Source organism: Corvus hawaiiensis, chromosome 3 (assembly GCF_020740725.1).
Source record: "Corvus hawaiiensis isolate bCorHaw1 chromosome 3, bCorHaw1.pri.cur, whole genome shotgun sequence".
NCBI classification, from domain to species: domain Eukaryota; kingdom Metazoa; phylum Chordata; class Aves; order Passeriformes; family Corvidae; genus Corvus; species Corvus hawaiiensis.
This window is the reverse complement of record NC_063215.1, coordinates 104,126,872-104,149,488: the sequence shown is the minus strand read 5'-3', so window position 1 is coordinate 104,149,488 and position 22,617 is coordinate 104,126,872. Positions and strand designations below refer to the sequence as shown.

General features: G+C 50.4%; 1 protein-coding gene across 2 annotated transcripts in view; it reads left to right on the top strand.

Moving 5' to 3' along the window:
- GALNT14 (polypeptide N-acetylgalactosaminyltransferase 14) overlaps window positions 1–22,617 on the top strand; it is a 95,639-nt gene that overhangs the window by 409 nt on the left and 72,613 nt on the right. The gene's annotated exons all lie outside the window — the stretch shown is intronic.

Sequence of the window (22,617 nt, the reverse complement as noted above, 5' to 3'; positions counted from 1 at the left end):
GTAAGGAAGGGGCGGCGGGGCCGCGGCTGCTCCGGCGGGACTTGGGCGCGATGCCGCCGCTGCCCGGGGAAGAAGTTCCCGGCGGTTTTCGGGACCCCCCCCCCCCCCCACCCCATCGCGCTCCCTTTCAAGTTGGGTACCGGACCTGTGCCTGTGCGGGGGGGGCATTGCGGCCCTTTCCGTACCCTCCGGTCGTGGTGTCCCCCTCTCCTCGCTCCGCTTGGTCTCGGACAGCGGCAGCCCCAGCCGCCCCCCCGCCCCGCTTCACCGGAGGCTGCGGCCGTCGGGGCCGCCGGCGGTGCCGGCCCTTTGCCCCAACGCCACCTTGGAGCATCCCAGGCTCCGGGCCCTGGGGGGCGGCGGGACCGGGGCGCCCCAAGGAAACGAAACGCGTGGTTTGTGTCACGGGTGGGCGGCCGGCGACCCCGTGGGTCACGCCGTGCTCCTGAGCTCTCCACTAAAGGAGAAGGGCTCGATCCTCTCTGGGCTGAAACGAGAGGGGTGCAGACTTTGATGGTCCGTGCTTGGCGTACGCGGGCTGGGCGAGCCCGGTTAAAGTGCTGGGGCTTTTCGCCGCTGGTTGTGATGGAAGAGCAGACACGGGCAGGATGCTGCTGCCCTGGGAGCCCCAGCCGGGCTGGGAGGAGGGTGCCTGTGCAATCGCGCCTTTCTGTGTCGTGTTTGAGTCCCCGGAGTGACAGCACGGCAGAGATGTGAGGAGCATCTCGCTCCACACAGGGAATGAATCAGAGGAGTTTCACTGCCCAGACGAAAAGCAGGGGAGCTGCGAGCAGCTGCGGCCGAACGAGGTGCCGTGTCCTCTCCGGGTCCCTTGTCCTCTCCTCTTCGGCTGAGAGCGGCTGGGGCTTAGCCGAGGGTTAACTTTCCGAAGGACGTGGATTAGTTACTGCTTAGTTGTACTGTTGTAAATCTTGAATTAATTAATCCGGGTTGGAGTCCAGCTTCTGAAAATACACCGAGATTAGGGTTATTGTGGCAGAGGAAGGATGTGAGACCTCAGCTCCTTTTTTTGCACCAGTGACACCCAGCAGTGTTTGGCCCACAGTATGTGACAGGTTTACGTGTTTGCCACGTCTTTGGAGAGTCTCATATATGTGTCTGTCACCTCAGCAACTGAATTAACGACCTGATTGGAAAAAAAAAAGAACTCATAAAGCTTACTTTGATTTTTTCATCCTGAGGAATTATTGGTTTTCCATGTTTTTTTAAATAAAAATGATTGAGGAGGTTTTTTCAGGCTTTCGTAAATCTTTCAATCCTAGAAGAAGGGAATGAATCTGTGCAACTTCAGGCCCCAAAAAGAAATAATTATCTATACATTTATTTATTTATTTATTTAAGCTGGGGAAGGCAATAAATAAGTCACTGAAAGCAGAGTTAGAATACAAGCACTTTCTTAACCAGAACTGTGCTTTGGTGTCAAAACCGTATTTGTAAAAACTGCAAAAAAAGACTTCCCCTGTTTGACAGGGGCTACTATAATTTCCTTGAAATGAGCCTTGCTTTTTGCTTAGCACCAGCCGCAGCTGAACTGCTGCCATTTTGCAGCCCATTTTGACTTTCTGCTCCCATTCACAGCTTCCCCCACCTCAGGGTGCAGGTTGCTGATGCTGTTACAGGCTGGTCTTGGCTCCCGCAGCAGGTGAACTTCTGCCACACAGGATCCATCCCCATATTTCAAAGCTGCCACTGCCAAGTTGCCATAACTCCAGCAATTTGACTGCTTAAATTGCCTCTCTTTCATTTCTTCTGAATTTTCCATCCAAATGGTTGCATCCCCTTGAGATCCATAGAGTGCAGATTGTTTTTTATTTTTTAATGCATTGCGTTTTTTGGCTTTGGAAGCTGCTTTGGAGCAGTATGACTTATAAGCTGTTTATGAGCGTGGGGACGTGGTGTAACTTCAGTTAACACTTCTGAATGGCTGCAGAGCTGACTGGTGTACCAGAGACAGGAATGCTGTGGTCCAGAGAGGAGCCTGGTGGGGTGTCCTGTTGCCCTGGCCACCGGGACTGGCTGCCACTGATGAGAACTTGTGCAGTTAGGGGATGTCCTCCTAAATTCCTCGAGAAACAGGAGGAAGTGCTGGGTTGCTAACAGCACCTCAAATGTTGAAAAACAGCTACAGAGGGGAAATGGAGCAAATCCACATAAACTTTCCTGGCAGCATTTTCCAACCTGTTCCCTCCCCTGCTTCTCTCCCAGCTGAACTGTATTTCTACGGACATGGGCACACCATGTATCATGCCTCGAGTAGGTTTAACCTTTAGACCTTTCCAGTTAGGCTTCAGCTGGTAACGCTGCATCCTGGCCATGCCTGTCTCCTGGCCGTGCCTGTGTCCTGGCAGGCTCTCGGCACACATCCCATGCTGGAAGGCTGTGGTGCTTGAGCTCCCTGGCTGGCTGTGGCACATTGGTGCCTTGCTGAGAGCCAACAGCAGAGCTGCTGCTCACAGATCTGCCGCCCTTGGCTCCACAGATGCTCATCGATCACTGTTACTTGGGTCTCACCCTACCCCTTGCTTTACCCCAAATCCTGAACCAGATCCAGGCCTCAGCTTCCCAAAGGAAGGCTTGTGATGTTTTTCTTGCAGCCAGAGGATCCTGTGCTGGGGTGGGCAGGGCCTCCAAAGGGCAGGCCCTTGGTGTGAGGGTCCGACGCAGTCTTTGAGTCCTTCCTTTGTCCAAAACACACTGCTGGCTTGGCATCTCAAAGATGTGGTGAAGACAGGTGTTTGGGGGAGGTCCTGCAGCAGTAGCTGGGCTTTCTCAAGCTGTTCGTGCCCGAAGAGGTGGGTGCAGCAGTGTCTTGTAATTAACTTGGCTTCACCTCCCCCTGTAATTTTTTTTTCCTATATTCCCCTGCAGCCCATCTCTATGGATCCCTCGCTGCTGCCCAGGGGCAGGCAGGTTTAGAGGGCCCCCCTACTTGCCAGCCCTTGCTTCCCTCAATCCGTGTCACCTCCTTTCCCTCCTCCTCCTCCTCCCTGCTGCCTGCAGCCGCTGGTGGTACGTGCCAGGGCGGCAGGAGCAGGTTGAGGCTGGATTTTAGGGTGTGGGACTCCCTCCTGGCCGTGAGGTGTAGCAACCTTGCAGGGCTGGTAGGGTATGGAAGAAGAAAGCTGGCAGTGTTTAGGACCATGAAGTTGTTCCTGGGACAGCTTTGCCGGTCCCTCCAGTGCTGCTTTTACTGCTGTTGGCTTGGGGCTTCTTTTTTCTTTCTTTTCCAAGGGGCAGATCAAGCCCCATTAGTGCTGTAAGTAACACTCGCCCTTTCGCTGCCCTTTGTGAAGTCCCGTGACTTGGCTGGGAAGAGAAGCCGTAGCAGGGTGCCTGCCGCTGCCAGGGAGCTTTGCCCGGCCGGGTGCCGGGTTAGCAGTGTGGGCTCAGCCTGCGGGGAAGCCGAGCCTGATGGATGGGGGTGTAAGGACACGGGGCTGGCTGGGGTCGTGGATCGGCTGGGACTCCTTGATGCCTCCTGCCTTCCCTGCCTTTTGGAGGAGGGCTTCGAAACACTTTGCAAGCTTTAATTAGTTCCAGCCTGTCTCCTTGTCCCGGCAGTTTTCCAGCTGGATAAACCAGGACCCGGAGAGGCTAATTGAACTTTGTATCCTTCTGTCTCGCATGGACTCCGGAGGAATTGGAATCGTTTTATCCTCTTGGAAAAGCAGGCTGCCAGTGACCTACCTGAAGTCGCTCAGGGAGGCTGTGGTGGGGTTTGGCATGTGCTCCAGTAATCTGGGTTCATGGCCCTGTGCTACCGCCTGGCATCTCCCCTGCCTCCCTCTGATCCCTCCCTCTGCTCTGCTTTGAGGGGGGGACATATAAACTAATAACTTAATTACATTAAGGAATAATGAGGGGAACTGATACGCGGGATTAATTACAAGCAAAATCCCAAATTAATTGTGAAGAGTACTTGTAGCTGGCTCTGCAGCGATGCTTTGCTGGTGTGCTGGCTCCTGTGTCCTGTGCCAGGCTGTGGCTGTGTGGCCCTGAGGGATGCTAATGAGGGAGCAGGAGATGAGTAGGTGGATGACAAGCCCTTGGTCCTCTCATTTCCTGCACCTGTGTGAGACCACAGTGGCTGTATAGCAGAGCCCTGCAGCAGGGAGGGGGTTTCAGGGGTCTGGGCTCCTGTGCTCAGGGTCAGCAGTGTGTGCAGGAGGGGCAGGAAGATAGTTTTTGTTGGGTTTGGTATTTTATTTCTCTTCATTCCCTCCTGCATGCTAGCTTGCTCCCTTTGATGAATGGCTGAAGCACAGCTGACAGCCTCTGGAGGGAAAGCAGGTCTGTCACGGGCTTGCTGCAGGAGAAAAGCTACAGAGGAAAAGTTTCCTTTATTAAAAAAAGTGACCTGTTCTACTTGACTTATAGTAGTGTTTGCAATGCAACAGCTCCTTTCTGAGTGTGCAGCTGGGGAATGGCTCCTGGGAGATGTAGAGAAGCTCAGCAGCCTCACTGCCTGCTCCAGGTGTTCCAGGGTGCTCAGCACGCTACAGGGTCGGACCTCAGTGCAAAGGGACCCTTGCCAGCTTTGTGCTTGTGTGCCTTGCACCACCAGCCTGTGCTTCCTTCTGCATCATTGCCGTGTAGAAAGCCTCAGCACCTGGAGCTCAGCTGACAGTCTCCAGATACTAAATTCCTGTCAGTTTTATAGCAGCAGAGCCACTTAACAGATTAAAATAACTGTGTATCCTGCAAAAATTCAGATCTTGACAATTAGGGATTGAAGTGGCAAAGCTGTTGGGAACAAAAAAAAAAAGAAGAGGCAGAGTGTTTAATACCCAGGAAGCTTATGTTGACTGGGACTTGGCTGGGGGCATGGATAGGTCCAGGATGTGAGAGAAGGGGAAACTTCTGTCATGCTTTGCTGGTGAAACCCCACTCTGAAATCTAGGAGTAAATCCAGGCTTTTTAGGATGTGCAGAGCTTTGCCTGTGCAGGAGGTGTGATGGAATCCAGTTCCTCTCTCTCTTGCTTGTGTATTTAGTGCTGGTTAAAACAGAAAGCCATGCCCAAGCTGCCCTCATCTGTGGTGTTGGGCAGGACAGGTCTGGTGGAGCAGGGGTGAGGCGAGGAAGTCACCTCGGTGATGAAACCAGCTGTGGGCAAATGGTGAGCAGCCTGCCTGGTGCACCTTGTTTAATTAACCTGCCCACTGTGCGTTACAGCGCTCCCTGAGATACCTGTGAAACAATAACCCGTCAATGAAAACCCTCCTAATTTTTCACTGGTAATTGCAATGAATGAATTTCGTCTTCATTACATTCTGGTAGAGCTCTGTGTTGCAGCTGTGACTGATGGGGGCATAAATATCGATTGAACAAGACCTGTTTGCTTTGCAAAACAGTGAGCATTGGAATGTACAGGTGCCTTTCATAGCTTGGTGCTTTTAAAAGAGGTATCAGGGAAGGAAGGACAGGAGGCAAGGATTCTGCTTCTCTCCTGGTAAGAACATAAATAAATTTCTGTGCAGGTGGTATGTGTTTTGTTGACAAGAACTGTTGAGCACCAGAAGAAGAAACATACTTTTTATTGTGCTCTGGAAGAATAAAAAGAGTTGGAAGAGTCCTGCTGCTTCACTCTGAAGGGGTGTTGGAGGTGGTAGTGCTCTGAGAGTGAGTTGGGCTCAGGAGTGTCATGGTTTCTCTTGTGAACTGCTTCTCCTGCCAAGGTCTGTGTGGAGCACCCTGCATGTGGAATTAATCTGGGCTGCAGCATCCCTCTCCAGCTGGTGTGACATGGTGTGGCATCATCCTCTCATAGGTGACAGGGAAGGGCTTGAGCCCTTGCTGCTGCATTTTTGAGAGGACTCAGCTCTGGCTCACGTCCTGGAGCCCTTGGCGACCTTGAGGGGTGGGCTTGACAAAAGCAAGTCCTACTTTTGAGCAGGGAGGTCTCCAAAATCAGCTCTGTGTCTGGATGCTGAGGCTTCAGAGACACAGCACACATGTTGAAGTGTCTCCATGCTTGAGAAAGATGTTGACTGTCAGGGAAGATGTTTTGTCTTATTTATCCTTTCACCACCTCAGATATGCACAGAGTTGGACTGTTTACTCAAAAGCCAACTGTTTTCTCCTCGCTCTTCCTTCCCTTGATAAGAAAGCATCATCCTGATTTATTTTGATGGGCTCATGGCCCAGGGCCTGTCTTGGTTGGGTTTACTTCTTCTTGCTCTGCTGAGACATCTCTTGTCCCTGGCTCTGCAACGTGACCCGTACCTCCCCACGGGCAGGGGACTCAGCACATGGGATGGCTGCAGGGTGAGAGCTATAAATGGGAATGCTGTGCCTGGGGAAGGCAGGTCCAGGGAGCGTTTTATGGTACTGTGACTGGAGTTTTCCTGTGCCTCCTGAAGCTGAGAGGTTGATTGTATGTGTAGAGACCAGGGCAGAGCACGGAGGGCACACTCTGCTGGGCTGCTGTGGCTGTGATCTGGGCGAGCTCTGGCATGGGAAGGGCACTACCAGGAGACGCAGCCTTGCAAATAACGCTGTCTTGTGATCCCACATAAATGCAGGTGCAGTGTTATTGTCCCAAGCTGACAAATCCCTGGGAAGCTGAATATTGGGGTTTTGTGTGCCCAGTGTTTTTCTAGGGTGTGTGGATGTGTGTGTTCTGTGTGCACAGCTCACGGGATGCCACTTTGATAACCCTGGGTGTGTTTCTTTGTGCTGTAATCTCCTTGTCAGTGGGAAAATCAAGCTTGGGAGAAGTTGTGGAAATGCAAAAGCAACGTACTCCACATGGGAGAGTCTCATCTGTGAGGACAGGCCAGCATTTGGTGCAATAAAACCAATTAAGGGGAATGTATCTGCGGAGAAAGCAGAAGTAGGATCTGTTTAAGGAAGATGTTTGCGTGAAGGAGTAATTACGTGCAGCCTAACGACAATGGGTGCAGCGGATTGACTATTAATTGGAGTAGCAGGAGAGGGAGATTGCTGGCGTTAGCTGTGTGTTTCTTGCTGGCTTCCTCCTGTTTAAAGAAGGAAGGGGTGAGGAGCAGATGATGGGGGGGAGTTTGCTCTCAATCCACTTTCCTGTGCAATGAAAAAGCCATTTCTCCCCCTTTCTCTCACAGCAAAATGTTCAGATTTTGCCAGCGATACTTAGTGCAGTTGCTTACTAAGCTGCAATTAAATTGATTTCCCACCCTCTTTACCCTTTTTGGTTCCAGAATCGCAGCAGGAATCAGTGTTACAGGAAAAGTAAGCCAAGGAGGAGATCTTGAGCCCCATCTCCTGCTCATCTAAATCAGTATTGCTCTACTCTTTATATGTATTTCCAGAGGAGCTGAGAAAGGGGGGCTGCCTAGATACAGGTTTTCCTATATAGCTGCTGCTGGGGTGGGAAGGGCAGCCCTAGGTCAGGCTGGATCAGTCTATAGGGTACCTGGAAAGCCTCCCACTGTGGGATGGGCATTGGGTGTCCAGGGAGTGGCTGGGGCTCTGGGTGCCAGTAGCACAGAGTTCCTGGGAGGAGCAGGAGGAGGGTTTCTTGTCCTTAACATGTCCCTTTGGAAAATGATCAGTGGTGACAGGTTCAGCAGGAGTTCACCCCTTTGTTCATGGAGGCAGCATTAGTCGTACTAAGAGTTTGCCTCAATCCTGCTGTTTGGAAGCCCCTTATGAACCTTGGCTAACCCTTCCTGCAGCCCAAGGGCGTGAGAGCTGTGCTGGTCCTTTGGGGGTCATTGGAGAGGTGTTTGAATAAGGGATGATGTGCCAGTGTCACTTCTCCACGGGGGGACAAGGTGACATGCTGGACTGTCCCCAGAGAGCAGGTATGCAAATGGGTGGTGGCACTGGGAGGGTGTGGCAGGACTTGCGTCCTCCGTCAAACCCTGCCTTGCCACACATGGGCAGAAATTAGTGATGATTTACTGCAAAGCAGCTTGAGCTCCAGCTTTGTGATATTATTTGGAGGAGCAAGTGAGCTAATGATTGCATCTCATCTCGGAAAGTACTGCGGGAAGTGCAGTGCCAGGAGAGAATTGATTCAGAAGCAAAACAGGTTCATTTTCAGATCAGGCCGAAAGACAAGGGAGAGAGAGAGATTCTCTTTTCTTTTTTTTCTTTTTTTTTTTTTTTTTTTTGATTTTTGTTTTTTCCCCTCAGTCTCAAGTGAGACTGAGTGTTGTAGCCTTTCCCTCCTTGATTTTCTCGTGGAAACACCAGCTATAAACCTGATTGGAAAGTGATGCGAGGAGAACAGGGTTCATACGGTGCAAAAACAAATGAGCTATGAAATCACCCTCTATTCTCCAAACATTATTCACAGAGCCAGGAAAATTGAGACGGATGATTCTTTTTCTTTTGAAGCCACTGAAGGAATAAGTCCAAAGGATGTAATTTGGCCCATGCCAGGAGAGAAAGGCTGCTTTGTCCTGGCTTTCCAAATAGCTTTGCCTGCATTTAGACACACACCATTTCCTCCTCAAGGACCACCGTCGGCATCCGCCAGTTACAACCACACCTCATAACCCATTATGGAGACACACGGCTCGCAAATACGGCGTGGATATGTTCAGTGGTGTGGGCCTTGGCTGCAGCCCCCCCGGGCTGGATGGAGTTCGTGCACATCTTTTCTTGCTTGTGTGTTGAATTTTTAGTTGCTTGTTGTTAGGTGAGATGGAGGAAAGATGAGAGGGAGGAGTTACAGGTGTGAGCAAATTCACTTTCAATGGCTGGCTCAGTTCTTCTTATAAAACACTGATTTTTTTAAAATATATTTTTATTTAAAAGAAGTTTTTTTCATCTGGGTCTAAATAATCTGCTTTACCCAGTGGGTTGATGCAGGGTCGTTCAGGATGGAATAATATCCTCTGATGTCCTTTGGGATCTGCCTTGGGGGTCATTTGGCATGCAGCCCTTTGCACTTTGAGCTTGCCCAGATGAAATGCAGGGTCTGGTTGGGGAAAGCAAGTGGTTTTTCCAGGGAGGTGGACAGTGGGAAGACACTGGGAGCTGCTGGAGCTGGTGTGTGGGAGCCAGGCTGGGAGGGAGACTTGTGTAGCATGGTCCTGCCTTCAACAGGAATGGAGCTGGATGGAGAAGGAGGAGGGAAGAGTTGCAGCATTCATAATGCCCGTTGCATTTTCCTGGTGCCGTAATACAGTGTCATTTAGAGAGAGGCAGACTCAAACATGCATTACCCAGCCATCTGCTGCTGCCACTGGCATCCAAATGGATGAATATCTGCCTAGTGCTCGGAGTTAAACCATGTATGATGTGTAGGCTGCATATTGTTTTCTCCCGGTGGTACAGCAAAACACTTTGTGAAGAACCCTCCTGTCCTGCCCTCCCATCCTGCAGAAAGATCTCTGGTTTGAGTCTCTTTAGAGAAGAAAGAACCAACCCCTGTGCAGCCCTTGGGGATGTGGCCTCAGCCCAGCAGTGTGCTGGCAGCCCTGTCTGCTGGCCATGGCGTGAGAGGAGCTGATTTTGGGGTGGAGACCCCTTGCAAAGGTGATGTGTGAAGGGTTTGGTAAGGAGCAATAGAAAAGGTGAGAAAGTGAAATATCTGAAACTTGAAATTAGACTTGCAAGTGGCGAAAAAGGGAATGGAATGATGAGAAAAGTATTACGTTGCCCGGTGAGCAGCCTGTGTTACTGCACATGGATGTGGATGTGTCTCCTCAGCAGGGACCTCCTGGATGCACCTGTGCACTCAAGAAACACAGCATTTCCAAAATCAAACATAAAATATAAACACAATCTACCTTGCAAGGTGAGAGTGAGCTCCAGCAGGCATCTGAGTGCCAGAGAAGGTCGTTCAGATGTTGTTCTTCACCTGAGGCACTGCGGGATTCAGCAAGGTGAGGACACCTTCCCTCCTGAAGGCAATGTCAGCAAAGGAAAGTCAGTTCCAGTTTGGGTTTTGCAGGCAGAAGCTCTCCTAGCATGTGGAGATCATGTTGGTACTTCAGGGCACCAGCTGCTGGGAGGCGGAGGGCGGTCAACCTTCCCCAACAGGCACAAGGGGTGTTCTGGAAAATGGGATTTCTTTGCTCTTGGTGCCTTACTGCACCCTTGGGTGGCAGCTCCTGCTGACATCATCGTGGCCAAATCCTGACTGTGAATGAAAGAGAAGTTTCGTTCACAGAAGTGAAGATATCTCTGCTGTGTAACCAAAGCTTTGCACATCTTCTGTTTACCCAGAGCATTGTGCTGGGACAGCAGCCGTAGCACTGGGGCAGAGCTGGTGCAGCAGCAGGTGCAGGCCCAGCATGGAGATTTGCCCATGCCATAGCTGGAAATTAACTCATTAAATAAAGTAATTTGCACCTTTTAATCTCAGAGATTCCTGCGTGTGGGCACCTGCATTTAGGAGAAGAGCTTATTCTGCTTCAATTAATTTTATATCAATATAAGCTGAATAATTAAAGGTGTGAATGAAAGGCTGGGTAGCTAATTCCCTTCCCTCTGGTGCACAGGCTGCACTGAGATAACCTGGGAGTGGGAGCTCCTGGCAGTGCAGGTGTTAGTCCAGCCAAAACAGCCAAACAGTTCTGAGTTTCTATATGTAAATAGCAACTGGGATCAACTAATTTTTGATGCTGATCTCCTGATATTGATCTCGGTTTGGGCATTGGCACCAGCTGTGCATGTGGCTTTGGGCAAGCCAGTGTTTCTCTGTCTGAATGCAGACCTGGGTCTCAAGATGTTCTCCCCACCTTCAGGCAGAACCAGCAACCATTACTGCATCTGAGAGATAAAGCAGATGAATTCCCACTTTTTTCCCTTATTTCCAGAAGCTGTGTTTCAAGTCTGTAGTCCAGGAGTGGCTCTGTTTCACGAAGTGTTTCATTACCACAGGACACCAGAGATAACTGGCCATTTCTGCCTCAAAATCACAGGGAACTTTTCAGAATTATATTAATGCAATAAAAGAGTAAAAGCTTTCAAAGTGCAAAAGCTGGGACATTTCTCCTTTGAGAACAAACCAATGCTTGACCTAAAAAGTATGATATATCTCAAGTCCTGAGGCGCAGCTAAACTCATGCCATGCTCAGGATTTCTTCTCCTCCCCCAGTAATCCTTTCCCACTGCATCGGACAGGTACAGGAGATTAATTTGCTCAAGCTCTTAATGTTTGCTCCATGTTACAGGGACCCAAATTCCACAAGAGGCTGGCTTTCACTGAAGGAGGCTCTCAAGCCACCCAGTTCACCCCAGTGTGTGTGCTTAAGGGCTTTTGCAATGTGGGATTTGGTTTGGAGAGAACATGCGGGGAAGCCAGCGCTCGCTTTGCTGTAAGCAGGGTTGATTTCAGCGCTGTACGGAGCACAGGGAAGTTTGATAACCCAGCAGCATGGTTCAGTGCCTTCCCTTGTGCTGCCTGGCTGTATTCTTGCAAGGAGCCACAGTGTGATTACAAGGGCTGTTAAATGCCCTTAATATTCACGCTGTTGGAGAGAGCATTACTCCTGCCGGCTCTGCTGTCTGCTGCTGTTTGCAGTAGCATCGCACTGATGATTAAATCACCAATGCCGCAGTGAATAGCGTGTGAAGCCCCTCCAGCCAGGAGATGCAATGGCAGGGTTAAATCCCTCCTGTTTGTCCACTTATTTTTTTTTTGCTGTATCTTAACAACATTTTTTTAAGCAAACAAAGCACGGTGGAACAGTTTGGAGCCGTTAAACGAGATGGGAAATGAGCCCCTTGCAGAGAGGTTAAGAGAACAGGGTACGGACGCTGTGAGGGGAAGGAGCTGAAGGGCTCAGGGCAGCCCATGCATGATGCAGCAGTGCTTTGCATGCTTCTTCTCCTCGTCTTCTTTTCAGGCATAGAGGGGAGAAGCAGCAAACTGAGTAATATGTGTGTGTATATACACTGGTACGTACTTGGTGGTGCAGCTGAGCGGGGAGTGGCAGGGGGTGCTATGATGGTGGTGTGGGGAGGCTTTTGGAACTGAAGCCAGGGTCTGTTTGTTGTGAGAGAGCCTTGTTCCATCCTGACCCCTTCTGGGTGCTCAGGGGAGCTGCTCCCAGTTGGTGTTGGGTTTGGAGAGTGTTTGTTCCCCATCATGCCTGCACCATTGCCTCAGCTCCCGTGTTTCCTTGTCTGGCACTGAGATGCAGCTATTTCTCCAGCAAAACCTTGTCCCTCATTTGCAGCCTCAGCTGCCTCAGACAATCTTCAGTATGCCAGGTATTTTAGGGAAAAGAGCCAAAAAGCAGATTCTTGGCACCCTGTTCCACTTGTTGGTCTGCTCTGCATCCCTCTCTGACCCCCAGGGCTGCATTCTCACTTCCTCGTGTGCCTTCCTGCTCAGCCGCAGGTATCGCAAGCAGGTGGCTTGTCTTGGAGGTGTCCCCACACTTCCTGTTTTGCCCAGAATGTGCAGTGTCTGTCTGGCCATAAAGACTTGGATTTTGCTTGTGGGGCCAGGGGCCTTGAAACTTCAGTGGTCATTTGGGAGAGAGGTACTGAGCCGAGCATCCTTGGCTGCAGGGAAATGCTGGGGACTTCCCCAGGGCCGGTTCCCGGCGGCACTGCTGCAGCCTCTCTTCTCTGCACAGGTACTGCCAGGGAGAAGGCTGGCACCTCCACAAATGACTTGTTTCCATGGCCTGCCCTGCCGGGGTGTGGGTGAGGAGCCCTGACAGGGTGGCCATTAGCAGAGCTGTCGGGTAATCGCTCCCCGTCGGTTTGAGTTAGGGAGAGCAGGTGCCGGGGACGCCTGGCTGGGCGCCGGCACGAGCTGCACTCAGGGTTCGCCGAGCCTCCATTGATTTCTAAGCTTGTCACGCTGTTCATTAGGAGAGCGAGAGCAAACGAGGTGCTTAGCAGAAGTGCTCCAAGTCGATCCTGATGGAGCAGGTTTCTCCGCCGCCTGCTTAGGGGCAAAAAAAATTCTTGCCCAAGTCTGCTCTGCTCCTAGAGCCCTCAGCTTCAAACCTCCTGTCTTCCAGGAGTGCCTGGCAGGATCTGTCCATCTGCCCTGGCACTGCCCTATCCTTGCAGACTTGCTGTACTGATAGGGAATGCAGAAAGTTGTGCTGTTGGTGCTTTTGGTTTGTGGGGTGACTGCGTTCTCTGTCACTCCCTCTTGTCCTTCCAGGTTCCCACAGCTGGGTCCCTGTTGCACGCTGAGCTTGCTGTGTCTCTTTTTCATGCTGGAGCTGCATTGATCGAGGCAGTAAATCAGCTGGCTAGTGCTGTGGATATAAATGATTGATGTAATGAACCAAGGGGGAGAAGAGGCAAAAAAAAGGAGGGGGGAAACAAAAGGAAAAATTGGTAAGAAAACAGCATACTCAACAATGGATGGGCTATGAGATGAAATCTCTACCTCAGCCAAGCCCCTCAGCACAGGAGCATGGTCCTCGTGATGGCTGGAGGTGCTGCAAGGGCACCTGCTGAGGGAGGAAAAGGGGGCTCCTGTGCATGCAGAGCTGTGCTGGCACCCTGCCTTCCCCCCATGCTTTCTGACAGCAGGTAATGGATGGTGGAGATAAGGATGGAAGCTGGTGTCTGCTGCGTGGGCTACCCTGCAGCGCTGGATAGAGGGCACCAAATGGAGCTAAATCATAGGCCAATTTACAGTCTTGTTGGCTACAGCTGCAGGGAAGGTTTGAGATACTATTGTTTGAATGTCTCTGCAGCTCTTAAGGTTGCAACCCCTTCATTTGCTTTCTGCCTTAGCTGGGTTTCCTTTTTTCTTTTAGTTTTAAAGCACCTTCCTGCTGGTGAAAGGCTGAGAGCCCCCAAGGCTTAAGCCTTCTACTGATTTCAGCAGTTCCTACATCCCTGAGCTGCTTGTACTCTGTCCCTCAGCCTGGCCCATGCTTTGGGGATGTAGAAGGCAGTTTGGAGCCGAATCAGTGGCATCTCCACCAGTGGGTTGTTACCCAGCTGAACAGAGCCTGGCAGCTCCCCATGGGCCACAAACCAGATGTTGTGTGGCAGTGATTTACAGTCTCCATCATTTAGAGACAAGTCAGTGATAATGAGTCTCTTTTTATAGAGAGGGACTTTGAGGCACGGGAAGATTTAATGTGAGATGCTTTTAGCTACTTAGCTAACTTTAGCAAAATCTTAGCCAAATTAGCTAAAAATGAGCTAAATTCAGCTAAAATCATAGGAGAATTGTCAGTCTGGATGGCGGAAAAGCAGAAATTAAAGGGGAAGGTGAAGCGTTTGTAGCACTGATGAAGTTGTAACATCAGTTGGTCGTTCAGGAATGTGCCCCTGACTTGGCTGTGCTGCTGAGTTCTGGGTGTCTCATTTGGGATGGGTCCTGGCTTGGAAGAAATTAAGGTGGAGGATGGGAAGTTACTTGCAGAGAGAGTAATTTCCTTGTGGACCTCACTTTGGCCAGGCTTTTGCAGTGTGAAGCACTTGATGGCTGGCATCAGGAGGCTTCAATGCCTTCGTGGCCACCCTTAGCCACAGCTTTTGTAAGAGGAGGAAAAAGAGATGGGGGAAAAAAGTGTCTCGTGACGTGGGATGTTGTCTTGAGGGCAGAAACGTGGGGAAAAGCATCACTCCTAGGGGAGTTGTGTGTAGCTGCCAGTGCAGAGAGGTCTGCCCTGTGTTGGAGGCAAGGTGTCTGGTTGTATGGTTCGGGAATGATTTGTTTTCTGAGGTTGGGTATGGAGAAAAAACAGGGCTGTTTTAGTCCCATGCCCTTGGAAGTGAAATACGAGGAAGGAGAGATGAAGAAAAGCCTCTGAAGTGGCTGAAGGAGGAGGTGAAAGAGGGTAAGATAAAATGAAATTCTGTGAGCCTGGCCCTTGGCCAGGAGGATGTGGTGAACTTCTGTGTGCCTTGAGATCTGTCATGACCAGGAGCACTTAGGAGCTGTTTTTCCTCCAGCAGAGCTACATCTTTCTGCAGATGTTAAGTTGACAGAAACAAGATGGATTGTTGCAGAAGTACAAAGGGCTTGGATGTACATTTTTCCCTTTATCCCAATTTATGCTCGAGATAGTTGTAAGCCCCATGGAAAATTATCCTTGGCAGAGGATCTGGTGATGTGCTAGTGGCTTTCTGGCTTTGGGCTTTTCCCAGAGACAATTCCAGTGGACTAACCAAGGGTATCAGTGTTATTGGCCTGCAGTGGTGAAGCCAGTCCATGGGGTCCCCATGTCCTCCTCCATTATGTCTCCAGCTGATCAAGATGGTCTGGAGTTGTGGTTTTGTGGATTGTGCATGCTTGACCTGGCTCTTATCTGCCCATCTATTTTCAGCTCTTGGAGCTGGCAGAGTCATTTTATCTGAGTGGTGCAGAGTCAGGAGGGCACATGCCAGGGGAAGCCTTGTGTGGAAGTATCCTTGCCTGCAGCTCGGGGCTGAGGACCACAAAGTAGGACCTAAGGCAAATCCTGGAGCCTGCACCCCTGGGAGGTGAGAAGGGAATGCAGAGCTGTGCAGAGCAGTGCAGGGGTTTGCTCAGCATCCCCAGCTCACTTCTGGGACAGGAATTACTGTGGTGTTTTCAGGAAAGTGGACTTGGAAGTAATACATGGAGGCAGAAATCTGAATAATCTCTCAGTTTGCTGACTGCTCTGATAAACTGTTGTCTTCAGGAGTGACAAACAGGTCATGCAGTTTTTGTGCTTCCTCCAGCAAAAACAATCCCTAAACCCCAGAAACCCACCCCCTGCCATTTAACATGGTGGGTAGGGTAAGGAAGAAACACATCTCTCTTTCTTTCACTTTCATTAAACATGTTACCAAGAAGCATTGTTTAGTTTATGAATTTATTTCTCCCCCTCTGGAAACACTCTGCTGACAGCAGTCCCTGTGGTGGCTGGGCAGGCCCTGGCAGTGCTGGGCAGTGTTCAGGATGTGGGTGAATGTGACCCATAATTTCAGTTTAATAGCACCTGTGTTGGGCAGAGGGGCTGGTGTCCCATCCTAACCCTGACCTTGGTTTTCCTCCTGCAGCTCCTGTGTGCCCAGCAGGAATGTGGGGCAGCTGGGGCAGCTTTCACAGGCCAGTGTAGCCCTTTTGGGTTTGTGGGTAATAATGAGCTGCCATGGGAAATAGCAGTTTCTTTTAAAGCAATCTTCTCTACAAAAGTCCCCTTGAATTTAATGAAGACTTAGAAAGTTGTTCCTGCAATTTTTACGCCGGCATATAGATATCCATAAAAGAGCCCTCCCGTAAATGGAACAGAAAGGAAACCATTCATTTTAGCGTCTGAGCATTTATGGATTGATTTTTACAGAATCCTATTAGTTTCACTGCCAGTAAATGGCATGAAGACTCTATTTCAAGCCAGACAATGTCAAAATATAGAGGTGGGCATTAAATATCATCCTACCTGTTGCTGTTCAGCTATGCTGCTTGTGTCTGAGCAGAATGTAGTGGCAGAGGCCAGGAATGGCAAGTCGATCTCTTCCAGCTCTTTGCTTAGTAAAATCATTAGGAGCCACAATAACGTAAGAGGCTGGCATTACACTGTTTCAACAGCCCATTAAATACATCTGATCATTTTTGTTCAATGCTTTCTTAAAAGCAAAGGAATACTCTCCTGTAGCTGGTCCTTGGTGCCTGCTTTTGAGAAAAGAATGATTTATGAAGCTCCTCCTAAATAAACAAGTTAGATACAATGAAAACAAACCCCAACCCCATAAACCACAGACTACTACTGTCCCCATAATGCAGACAATTTCTAGAATTTTTTTCTCCTCCCCCTTGGTCAGGTAGAGGACAGAACATCCTCTCCCAGCCCAAAGGCCTGCTGACAGCTGCTCTACCTGCCCATTTTACACTCTTCCTTCATGTGGTGTTTGAGCTGCTGACAGCCAGATGGTTTCATAAACAGCCACCTCTCTTTGGGCCAAGGGTAGCTCATCTTCCAGTGTCGTTACCCAGCTCTCAGGTTATTACCAGTGGAAACATGCTCTTAGTGTGATTTCCTTCCCCCCCCCCCCCCGCCTTTAAGCTCTCTGCTTTGTGCATCCCACTTGATTTTTGGCAGTGTGATGCTTTGATTTTTGTTGGTGGGTGGTTTTGCTCTTCGATTTCAATTCCAGCTGCATTTGGTTTGTAGAATGTGGGGACTTTGCAATTAAAACCAAAACCGAGCCGCACACATGGAAGCGAGGCAGGGAAAGCAAAAGGCTGACACTTTGAGTGTGGCACGGCAAGTGGGGGACATTGCTTAGCCATGGGCTTGGCAGTCTCCTCCTTGGGGAAAGCAAATCTGTGAAGCCTTACTGGACTGTTCAGAAATGGCAAAGTAATGTAAAAATCATATGTGTCTATATCCATATGTATATTTTCCTATATATAGGTTTTCTGTAGCTGAGAGGGAAGGGGTTGTCGCCAAGATCAGTGGTATAGCCCCAGATGCCTTGTGCTATTTAGGGATTTGATGCTGCTGGTTCTCAGCCATCTGATCACAGACACAAAAATGTGCTTCAGAGTTGTTTCTCCTGTTTTACCTCTGTGGGCTGACCAGGTCACCCCTGCGTTGATGCTGTTGTTGCAGTGGAGACTCGGAGGATGTCACTTCAGAAAGAGAAAAGGAGGGTCAGAAAAAAAAGAGAAGAATGTTAATAAAAGAGCCTGACCCTGAGCTTATCCTCTCCCTGGCTGTTAGGTTACTGCTCACACCCTTTGTCCACAGTATCTTGCAGGCTGTGGAAGTAGAGCGCTGTCAGGATGGACACTGGTGTCCCAAATCACTGCTGTTCTCCTGCCCATGGCCAGCATAGCCTTGCCACGAGTGTTTTCCTGCCTCAATGCTGGGGAATGGTTTCTAGGGTTGGAAGAGCACGTGGCTCTTTCCTCCCTGGGCAGCCTTGGGCTTCCCCGGCGGAGTGAGCACGGAGCTCTGCTGCTCTGCCTGGGGGCTGGGGAAACTCGTGGGGAGCCAGCTCAGCTCTGAGCTCCCAAAAACACTGCAGATGCTTTGAGCTTGCCCTTTTTGACGTGTGTAATTTCTGAGTGCAGCAGATGCTGGGAGATGTGTTTGGTGCGGGTTTGTGCCAGGGCACCTTTAAATTGCAGGGCTGGGCTCCTGGCAATAATAGCATTTGGCTGTAACATCTGTAGCCTAAATTTCATCCTGTCCCAAAGCTTCTGAGACTAGCTGGAGCTGGATTATTTTATTTTATTTTATTTTATTTTATTTTATTTTATTTTATTTTATTTTTTAAGGCTTGAGTTGTACTGTACCCAAAGAGCTGCCACATACACCTGCAGCTCTGGGATAGCCCAGCATCTGGGCTAACAGCTTATAGCACATTCCCAGTGGGTTTACATCCCATTGAGAATTCCAGGGTCTCCGTGGGCCAAGCAGTCACTGTTCCACACTTTATTTGCCCCATCAGGACATGGGGAAAGGATAGGGAGGCCTGGGTGAGGCTGTGCTGTGCCCTGGGGGCACAGAGCAGCACACCCGGCACTCGCCTCACTGCTCTGTGCTTCCCAGTGGGAGGCCTGGGAGCACGGCAAAAGCTCATTTTGCTGCTTCCTTCACCCACTCTGATGGTGAAAAGCAGCTCCCAGTGTAAGGCTTTAATGAAAGTTACATTCAAAGCAGGGCTAAAATCCCGTTTCTTTTGCCCTTTAATTATTTAATTTATTTCTATATTTAACGTGCTTGCTCTTCGTGAGTCAACTGAATTTTCATGTGGTGGTTTTTTTTTCAAATATTTATCTGTGTTGGCGGAGGGGACGTTTTAAAATGAGCCTCTCAGAACTTGCCCTAGATGCCCTAATGTTTCTCCTGGCTTCTTCTGCTACGGAGGGGTTACTTGCTCCACATTTCCCACATGTCTTCCCTGCTGCTTCAAGTACAGATAAAATATTAAATCAAAACACAAAGAAGAATTTTCATTTTATTCCTCGTCTTCACCGCTTGTGTCTCGGGAAGTAAAGGGCTGGTGGGCTTAGCCCGGTGCTGGCAGCTGAGCCCTGCTCTGTTAGTGCTGGCCGACCATTCCTGTTTGGCATCGCTGAAGCTGGGCAGGAGTGAGGGATAAGCCACAGCCAGCCTGCTGGAGCTCAGCTGTGACATGTGAAATAGCAGAGCCCCTGCCAAATGCCCTGTGGAGGGGAAAACCATCTTGTCCTGGTGTACCAGGATCCTGGTGCCTTTTAGAAGCCTGGATTCATATTTCAGAATAATGAGGCCTTTGCTGCTTCTTGCTCCCTGCCATCCTGGAGGGGTGGAACTGGTACAGAGGGGGACACAAGGTGATGGCTTCTCTGCAAGAAGTAGCCTTGGGCAGCTTAGCCTGGGATGGAGGAAGGGGGTTGTACTGCAGATCTGGAAGATCATTAATGGCAGACAAACAGTGGGTAGGAAATAGTTCCTGTCTCTTCCTGGACAAAATCTGGGATTGTCGAAGAAGGCTGGCAGGGGCAGGTTCAGTGTGCTTGGATACAAGCTGCTTGTGGAGCCCCTCTGCAACAGCATCTTCTGGGTGCTGAAAGCCTGGCTGGGTTCAGCAATGACTGGACAGGATGCATGGGAAAAAGGTCTGGGCAGGTGTTAAATGAGATCTGCCTTTTCCCCTGCTCCTCTGAACACTACATTCCTCAGCTCAGCAGTTTTAGAGCTGGGTGGTACAATCAAGTCCAGCTGACTGGGACAAGCCCCCTGCCAGTGCAGGGAGCTGGGCAGATGTTTCTGGTGCCTATCTAGGACAGGAAGGCGGCTGCATCCCTGCTGGGGCTGCTGTGCATCCTGCTCAGGAGCTTTAAGCAGTGCTTTCTGGGGCCAGAGCACAGCACAGACCATTAGTCTTGCTGAGTACAGCTATGATTGTGCTTAGTGCTGCCTTCCTATCTCTCCTGGCTGAACCGTAGAGCACTTTGCAATGATTAATTCAGCATGAGACTCTTAAGTGAGCATTATTGCCCCGTGTTAAAGCAGACATAAAGGTCGCTGGCAGATGAGGAGCAGAAACTCTCTGCCATACAGATGTTCACCAGCCTGGCTGGCTGTAGCCACCAGTATGTCCCACTGGCCTTCTTTTGTCACAGTGCTTTTTTTAGGTCAGTTTTCTTGCCCTTGAGATGTTGCTCCTTTTGCTGCAAAAAAAGGGGGATGCCTTCAGATGCTCAGCTGTACCCCCCATAGTTGGGGATTAAAACTCTCTTTGACTGCATAGATGAAAAGTCTTGGCTTGTTTAACGGGTTGTTTCTGGTCCACCTCTCCAGGCACCCGCGTTGATGTGGGCAGCAGCAGCATATGCTGCCGGCTGCGGAGGGACCAGTCCTGTCACCATCTCTGTGCAGGCTTGCTGGGGCGGTGGCAAGCGTTGCTGCTGGGGCTCTGTGTCCCTGCCTTTCCAGGGACCTGCACGAGCCAGGGGCAGATCATCCAGCTCAGAGCTGGGAGCCTGCGGTGCTGTGTCCGGGGCTCTTCACATCTCATGAGTTTTTTGTCCTTCAGGCTCTAGCAAAGGTATAAAGATTATGAAAGCTCTCAGCTGGAGCTTGTGCTCTGAAGGTGCCTTTACAGCAGTAAATCAAATATAAAAGCAGTCAGGTGGGTTTTTTTACAGCTGTCAGGACCAGTGCTGGTTGAGATGCCTCATACACAGCTTACAGGACCTCTACACTGGCTGCTGTATTTTTGGGAAAGATCCATGGAATAGCATGTCTGCTCCTTGGCACATCTTCTCTATCCACCTGGTTTCTGCTCTTCTCTGAGGTGGTGTGGCTTTTGCTTGCTCCAGTGTGCCTCTCAAAGCCTGAGTGTACCCCCAAGCACCTTCTCCCTTATGTTTGAAGATGCACTGTGGCAGGTGCCAGGAGTTGGGGGAGCAAGGGGAGATAGAGGCATCCCTGTAGCTGGAAGGGAAGAGCTGCTGGAGAGTATAGGAGAGGATAAGCATGGAAAAAGATCTATGAGAAAAAACAAGCCAGTGAATGCCTAGCATTAAGGGAAGCAGCATCACCAATTTGGGGCTTGCTCGTGCTTTCAGGACCATCCAGACAACAGAAGGTTGTGTTTCATCTCTTGTTACACAGGCCTGGCAGGGGTGGTGTGAGCCACTTCCCTCCAGCGGCATGAGCCTCTTTTGCAGTTTCTACTCCCCTGCTTTCCGCCAGGAAGCCCAGCTGGAGACATGGCTCCTCAGCAGGGAGAGTCCCTTCCCCTGTAGCTGTGGCCCATCAGGCACTGTATATCCAAACCTGTGGGCAGAGAAGCTGCATTAGCCTGGTCTCAGCCCTGTCCCTCCTTTCCTTGCCTGCCCGGCCAGAGTTTAACAGCATCTTGTTTCCCTCCGCTTGGAAAGACTGGCTCCTCATTTCCTTGCAGCTACTGCCAGCAGCAAACACGACCTCATTTGTATTATCCCATGTCTGATCCCACCTAATCCTTAATGCAGCTCTGCAGGCAAGGGAAGGGTGTTGCTGCTGGAGCAAGAGGGATCAAAGGCATGTGGGATGGGATGTGGACCACGTGGGCAATGGGGCTGCCTAAATGTAGGTCCAGCCTCTGCTCTCCACTCGTTGTGTCATGTGGGGACTTCCCCTCTCCTCCTATGGCTTTCTGAGGGCAGGGAACCTTGCCTTCAGCAGATACTGCACAGCTCCTGGTAGATCTGATATGTCCACCCCTCATGAGATGTTCTCCATGGAAGCAAGCATGGGGCTGTTCCAGTGCTGACTCTTTGGGTTCAGAGGTCCTGGAAGTGTTGTCTATCAACTTGTTTCTGGTAGTTGGGTGGACAAGCCACGTGTGGTGACACCGCTGTGCTGCCTAGGCCAGTAGTATCATTGTCCCTGAGTGTAGTAGGTGTTGTCTTGCCACCCAAACTGTGCTGCAAGAAGCTGTACTGTGCCCATGGCCACTGCCACTGTCCAAACCTGATGCTGCCAAAGCGTGAAGACCTAAGAGATTTCGGGCAGCTTGTTTCTGCCTGGATTTGAGCTTTGCTGCTGGCTTGTATTGTGATTGCTCTGCTTGCCCACATGCATCGTGCAACAAAATGTCATCTACAGGAGTGCCTTGGTGTCTGCATGGAAGGGGATGAGGTTTGGGGGTTTGAGACATTGAGATATGTGGCAGGGCTTGCTGCCTCCACAGTGTGTGGAATTGTGTAGCTGAGCTGGAGCATGCCATGAGCCACACTGCCTGGGTGGAGGAAGCCTCTTCCTGCATCAGACAAGGGGGCTGGTCCAAGCCCTAGCAGGAGCTGCCCACCAAGACTTCCATACTGTGTTTTCATGACTGAGGACTCCAGAAATGCTATTTTCCTTATTGCAGTGAAACATGTGTTTGTATGGGTGACAGAGAATCAGTGCCAAATGCAGATTTTATTTTTTTTACGATAATAACAACAAAGCTCAGTGCTGGTTGCTGGTTTCCATCCAGATCCCTACGCTCTTGGGGGATGTTTTGAGTTTGCTGCATCAGGAGACTTAACATGGGTTTGGTTTTTATGATGTTTGTGCTGTGGCTCCCGTGCCCAGATGCTCTGCTCAGGGTTTTCCCATGCAAGCATCAGGGCTGTGCTGCTGGAAGATGGCCAGAGCCCAGGGATCTGCCTGTTTTCTGCCTGGCCAGGTCATACCAGCCATGTCCTGCTTCTGTTTTCCCCCATCCCCAGCCAAGCCTGCATCATCTCAAGGCACAGCGCTTGAGGCTTGTGCAGCACCTGTGCTCTTGG